We start from the raw sequence: 7,590 nt of genomic DNA on the forward strand, positions 1-7,590 counted from the left end.
TATAGCCAAACAACCAAACATCAGTTATCCACCTGAACACACAACCTGCATTATAGCCAAACAACCAAACATCAGTTAATCACCTGAACACACAACCTGCGTTATAGCCAAACCACCAAACATCAGTTGTCCACCTGAACACACAACCTGCATTATAGCCAAACAACCAAACATCAGTTATCCACCTGAACACACAACCTGCATTATAGCCAAACAACCAAACATCAGTTATCCACCTGAACACACAACCTGCATTATGGCCAAACAACCAAACATCATTTATCCACCTGAACACACAACCTGCATTATAGCCAAACCACCAAACATCAGTTATTCACCTGAACACACAACCTGTGTTATAGCCAAACCAAACATCAGTTATCCACCTGAACACACAACCTGCATTATAGCCAAACCACCAAACATCAGTTATCCACCTGAACACACAACCTGCATTATGGCCAAACAACCAAACATCAGTTATCCACCTGAACACACAACCTGCATTATGGCCAAACAACCAAACATCAGTTATCCACCTGAACACACAACCTGCATTATAGCCAAACATCAGTTATCCACCTGAACACACAACCCGCATTATAGCCAAACAACCAAACATCAGTTATCCACCTGAACACACAACCTGCATTACAGCACACCCTCCACAGCACCTTAGCTGACTGGCTGTGTGTGACACAGGCATAAGTCAGTCAGTACTGTGTTTCCCCCAGGAGATGAACCTTTTAAAAATCTTTGATTTGAACTGAACAGTATGCTTTGTGTTCTTCAGATACTCCTACATAAAATGGTTGCTCTAGTTTCTGAGCGACTGTATCAGGACAGTCTTGAGTCTGAACAGTCAGCAAGGACCAAGTCTCCTCTACACTCACCATTCATGGCTATTCCAAGTCAGCAATGAATACATACAGGTGATGAACACGCACACACACACTCACACAGGTGGGCTATGTTTTGAGCTCACAGATAAAGGCCAGCGAGAGGATTTATTATGCCAGAGATCACACTGAGTTAAACAGCATAATCCATACTATAGACCTTTAAAGTGTGTGTGTGTATGTGTGTGTGTGCGTGTGTATTGAGAGATTCCCTGTTTGAATGTTTAACAGACTCAAACAGCTTGTTAACGTTTTCTGAGATGAGGGATGAGTCTGGGATGCTTTGCCATTCTCACCGGGCCGTCACAAAGCTTGTATGGGCATGTACCCCATGCTACGAATATGAAGACCAAGTCGTATATATACCACATAGGTGTGAAACCAAAATCCACACATGTTGATTTTATTGTTGCACTTAACATTTCTACAAATCGTGCAACTTAATGAAATCTCTGCTCTGACCTGACACAGTTACTATTTCTTTTAAAATTCTAATACCAAAAATTCATTGTAGTCGTATGCACCACTGATACAGAATTTAACCCCTGAAATAAATCGCATCCCTGTTTTGTTTTGTTTTGTTTTGCTTTGTTTTGTTTTTAACCATGTCAACACCCGTCATCAACACTGGACAGATCTGTGTGACTGAGTGACCACTGAAAATAGATACAGACAACATAGCCTCAGTTGTAAGACTGCGTTCACCGAGGATTACGTTTCATTTCTGAAAAGAAATATAACAACATATCAAAGCTAAATATAAATAGTGCAAGTGTTTTTCTATTAAATGAAACTGTTATGTTTAATATTTTAACATTAAACGTGTTATTTATTTCTTATTATTTATGAACTTGAGTCGGCGAAATGAAATTCTTGAATGTAAACACCTAACTCCCAGCATCACGCAGTTAAAGAGCGGACTACCCTACTTTCACAAAGTCCCTTAATAGCTGTTATTGCTAGCGAGTTAGCTGAATACGTGCAAGACGTAATTAACGGAAAACGTCTGCACAAACAGGAATGCCAGCGACAGACAAATGCATGTTACATGAAGCAAGTTATTTCAGAAAGCTCGTTTTAATGTGGTCGTTCTTGCGTTTGTTACCCGTGTTGACCAGATAATCTCGTCTCTACCTCTGTTGTGCCGTATTCCGGGAACGACAGGGAACATCAAGAAAGAGAGAAATCTATGAAAAGCCTCTCAAGGGTAGAGGTTGTTTCCCTGGCAACGTGTCGTTCATTGGCTGTGCTGGAAAAGGAACCATCACTTGTGTTGTACGTGGTGATTAATGAAGCGTTCATGTTCTGCTAGAAATATGCTTCTAACAGCGCAACGTCAATGCCAAGACACGGGTTTGCATCATTTTACCTCCCTCAGTTTTAACGTAAGCAATCAGAATGAGACCAAATCAAATCTCTCTCTCTCTCTCTCTCTCTCTCTCTCTCTCTCACTCACACACACACACACACACACAACGATATGTCACGTTACTTTAAGTGACTGACGGTATGACTTGTTTGCTGAAGTTGTTACCGGACAGAAAATGGGAAATTTCTCTGAAAAGCATTAGCAGTGTTTTTTTCTAGTGTGTCCAGTCAGTACTTTAAACTGATACAAACAACAACAACGACAACAATAATAATAATAATAATAACAAAACAACAAAAATAATAATAGTAATAATAATAAATTAAATTCTTCTTATTGTTGTTGTTGTTGTTATTGTTATCATCATCATCATCATCTTCATCATCATCATCATAAGCATTTCTTTTGCCAGGGAATTTTTTTTTTCTAACTAAAAACAACCAAAAACAACCATGCTTTGTATATGGTTTCTCTGTTTCTGTCTCTGTAGCTTTAGGGTCATATCTCTGTATATGTCTATGGGGTTATATCTATGGTTATGTTTCTATAGAGTTTCTATATCTTTTTCTGGATTACGATACCACGGTACCCCTGATCTTCACACCATAAACAGGTAAGTGTACAACACAACAGATAACAGGTAAGTGTACAACACAACAGATCACAGGTAAGTGTACAACACAACAGATAACAGGTAAGTGTACAACGCAACAAGTAACAGGTAAGTATACAACACAACAGATCACAGGTAAGTGTACAACACAACAGGTAACAGGTAAGTGTACAACACTACAGGTAACAGGTAAGTATACAACACAACAGGTGACAGGTAAGTGTACAACACAACAGGTGACAGGTAAGTATACAACACAACAAGTAACAGGTAAGTATACAACACAACAGATCACAGGTAAGTGTACAACACAACAGGTAACAGGCAAGTATACAACACTATAGGTAATAGGTAAGTATACAACACTACAGGTGAAAGGTAAGTATACAACACAGCCTTCTTATCTGATGAGATAAAGCTTTACTTTATTAAAAGGCCTTTCAGTCTCTTCCATGTGAAGAGGACAGTAATGACAAGTAATATATATGTAAGTAAGATAGTAATATATATGTAAGTAATATAGCAATATATATGTATATTGAAGTAATATATGTGTAAGTATAATAGTAATATATATGAATATTGAAATTAGAACTGAGTGGCAAGTGTTAATAATATTATCAATTCATTGTCACAAAATGTTGTTTTATTAAATAAACACAAAGGTTTACCTTTGCAGCCATACGTGAGAGACTGGCCTTGCGAAGTAATTCTTAAAAATGTCTACGTTTGGGAAAGGTCATGGACATTCTGTTTGGAATGTTAAAGTTGATTGAGTCAGTATAACTCATTTTAACAACTGCTGTAATGTTACAGCATGGCATGATCTCAAGCCAATGTTTGCTACGATGTTTTTTAAACTTCAGACAAATTTTCCTGGGTCATCTCAGGGAAAGGACTCCAGCGCCTTAAACAAGTTACATTCTTCTGGATCATATGCACATCTGTAGGGAGCTGCGTTTTGCCCTCTCTTTGCAGATTGCTCTGAATCAACTCTTACAAATGAAAGTTCTCCCTCTGATGTCAGAGAGAAGAAAAGAATACATTGTCTTCATTCTTTGGAAGTCACTATGGTGTCAAGTTACAGCACTGGGTAATTCAGCAGTATTTCAGCATTGGCTAATTCAGCAGTGCTGTAGATCTAGGTTGAACTGGGTAAATCAGCACTGGGTAACTCAGTAGTATCACAGATCTGGGTAATTCAGTAGTATCACAGATCTGGGTAATTCAGTAGTATCACAGATCTGGGTAATTCAGTAGTATCATGGATCAGGGTAATTCAGTAGTATCATGGATCAGGGTAAAACAGCAGTATCATGGATCAGGGTAAAACAGCAGTATCATGGATCAGGGTAAAACAGCAGTATCATGGATCAGGGTTTTCTAAACCATTGTTTAACTGGACAGTATGGTAACTGTGAAGTACAGCTAGAATATCTGTCTGTATATCTTATGAACTCTGATGATGAAGTACCCCAGATGTGCCACAAACATAAAACATCAGAGATGTGTTTGTGACAGACATTGTTTTAACGTACAAACAGTTAAATGAACACTGACCCAGTTTCCCTTTTGGTCCGAAATCTTGTTGACCAAAGCCAAAGTAGATGAGTTCAGTTCTCAGTTAGCAGAGGCAGAATGTTTCCTCATGGCTGTGTGTAGTCGGTAAATTTCCTCAGGCCCTGGGCTGCAGCGGCGCACGTTTGTTGATGGTTATGACATCCATGCTCTCCATCCAAATCCATGCTCTCCATCCAAATCCATGCTCTCCATCCAAATCCATGCTCTCCAGCTGGACAGATACTCCCAATAATGTGTACATACAAGTACATACACAACACTAATACATACGTACAAACAAATACACTTCACTAACACATACACACAAGTACATACACTACACTAACCCATACACACAAATACATACACCACACTAACCCATACACACAAAAGCATACACTACATTAACACATACGCACAAATACATACACTACATTAACATATAAATGCATAGACTACACTAACACATATAAATACATAGACTACATTAACACATATAAATATATAGACTACATTAACACATATAAATACATAGACTACACTAACACATATGAATACACAGACTACACTCACACATATAAATACATAGACTACCCTAACACATATAAATACATACACTACAGTAACACATATAAATACACAGACTACACTCACACATATAAATACATAGACTACACTAACACATATAAATACATAGACTACACTCACACATATAAATACATACACTACACGAACACATATAAATACATACACTACAGTAACACATATAAATGCACAGACTGCACTAACACATATAAATACATACACTACAGTAATACATATAAATACATAGACTACAGTAACACATATAAATACACAGACTACACTAACACATATAAATACACAGACTACACTAACACATATAAATACATACACTACAGTAACACATATAAATACACAGACTACACTAACACATATAAATACATAGACTACACTAACACATATACATACACTACACTAACACATATAAATACATATACTACACTAACACATATAAATACACAGACTACACTAACACATATAAATACATACACTACAGTAACACATATAAATACACAGACGACACTCACACATATAAATACATAGACTACACTAACACATATACATACACTACACTAACACATATAAATACATACACTTCAGTAACACATATAAATACATAGACTACACTAACACATATAAATACATACACTACAGTAACACATATAAATACACAGACTACACTAACACATATAAATACATAGACTAAACTAACACATATAAATACATACACTACAGTAACACATATAAATACATAGACTACACTAACACATATAAATACATACACTACAGTAACATATAAATACATACACTAGAGTAACATATAAATACATACACTACAGTAACACGTATAAATACATACACTACAGTAACACATATAAATACATACACTACAGTAACACATATAAATACATACACTACAGTAACACATATAAATACATACACTACAGTAACACATATCAATACATAGACTACAGTAACACATATAAATACATAGACTACAGTAACATATAAATACATACATTACAGTAACATATAAATACATACATTACAGTAACATATAAATACATACACTACAGTAACATATAAATACATACACTACAGTAACACATATAAATACATAGACTACACTAACACATATAAATACATACACTACAGTAACACATATAAATACATACACTACAGTAACATATAAATACATACACTGCAGTAACACATATAAATACATAGACTACAGTAATACATATTCATGCATCCGTTGGCACATTGAGATCACACTATTCATTTCACTATTTAACCATGGCCAAAGGCACACATTACTCCAGTCTATTACAGTTATAAACCTTTGGCTCTGTGTTCGCTCTGTGTATCTGTTCAGGTGTATGAGGGGATGAAAGTGTTGCAATACATTTTCTTCACACAAAGATATTTCTTGTTGGACCAGTTCTGAATTGCCTGCATTGTTATTGAAGCCTCCACCTGTGGAATGTGGTTGGTTGGAAATGCATGAGGGTGGAGAGCTCTTCAGTGTCTGTTTGTCTGTGAAGCGGTATTCTGGCTCCAGGAGCTATTCACACAAACGGTGCCTCATTCTTAGCCAGAGAAATCATCTCTGATTCTGAATGGAGAAATCACCTTATCACACAAATCACCACCCCACGCAGAACAAAGAACAAATTTTAATACAGTACACTGTAGCATTGGCGCAAAACTATCACTCTAGAGGTCTGTTCATTTCTAAGTGAAAGTCTTAAAGACACACAGATACAAACACACACACACACACACACACTCTCACATCCTTCGCAGACCTCATTGACTTTGAGGGAGGATTTCTAATTGCAGCGCACACCCAGTCAGGTTTCATCGGTGGCCTGTGGTCACGTGACTGAGGGAGGCAGAGAGAAAGGCCAGGGAGGGAGAGCTGGGCCATTGATCAGTGAAGCTCCCCTCACACAGGGGGGCACGGCGGAGGAGCAGCAGCTGCCTCTGTCCTTCAGGATTGGCTAAAAAAAAAAGACCAAAAAAAGATGCTGGCAGGTATTGATCTGCGTGCTCCCGTCTCCAGGGAGACGAGGATCTGTTGCCTTCCTCAAAGAGGAACTGACGTGAAAAGGAATCGGTCGAACAGCACCAGGTGGAGGTGAGGATCTGATGGTGGCGTAGAGTCCAAAGATGTGTGGTATGTACCACACCCAGTGTGTGTGTGTGTGTGTGTGTGTGTGTGTGTGTGTGTGTGTGTATGGTGTGTTTGTGTGTGTGTGTGTGTGTGTGTGTGTATGGTGTGTGTGTGTGTGTGTGTGTGTATGTTATGTGTGTGAGTGAGTGAGTGTGTGTATGGTGTGTGTGTGTGTGTGTGTGTGTGTGAGTGTGTGTGTGTGTGAGTGTGTGTGTGTGTGTGTGTGTGTATGTGTGTGTGTGTGAGTGAGTGTGTGTGTGTGTGTGTGTGTGTGTATGGTGTGTGTGTGTGTGTGTGTGTGTGTGAGACGGAGTGTGACAGGAGAAAAGACATCGATCTGTACCCACTCGGCCGCTCATTCCTGCCACAGTGTGACATTTCACAGCTCAGG

Source organism: Chanos chanos, chromosome 1 (assembly GCF_902362185.1).
Source record: "Chanos chanos chromosome 1, fChaCha1.1, whole genome shotgun sequence".
NCBI lineage: Eukaryota > Metazoa > Chordata > Actinopteri > Gonorynchiformes > Chanidae > Chanos > Chanos chanos.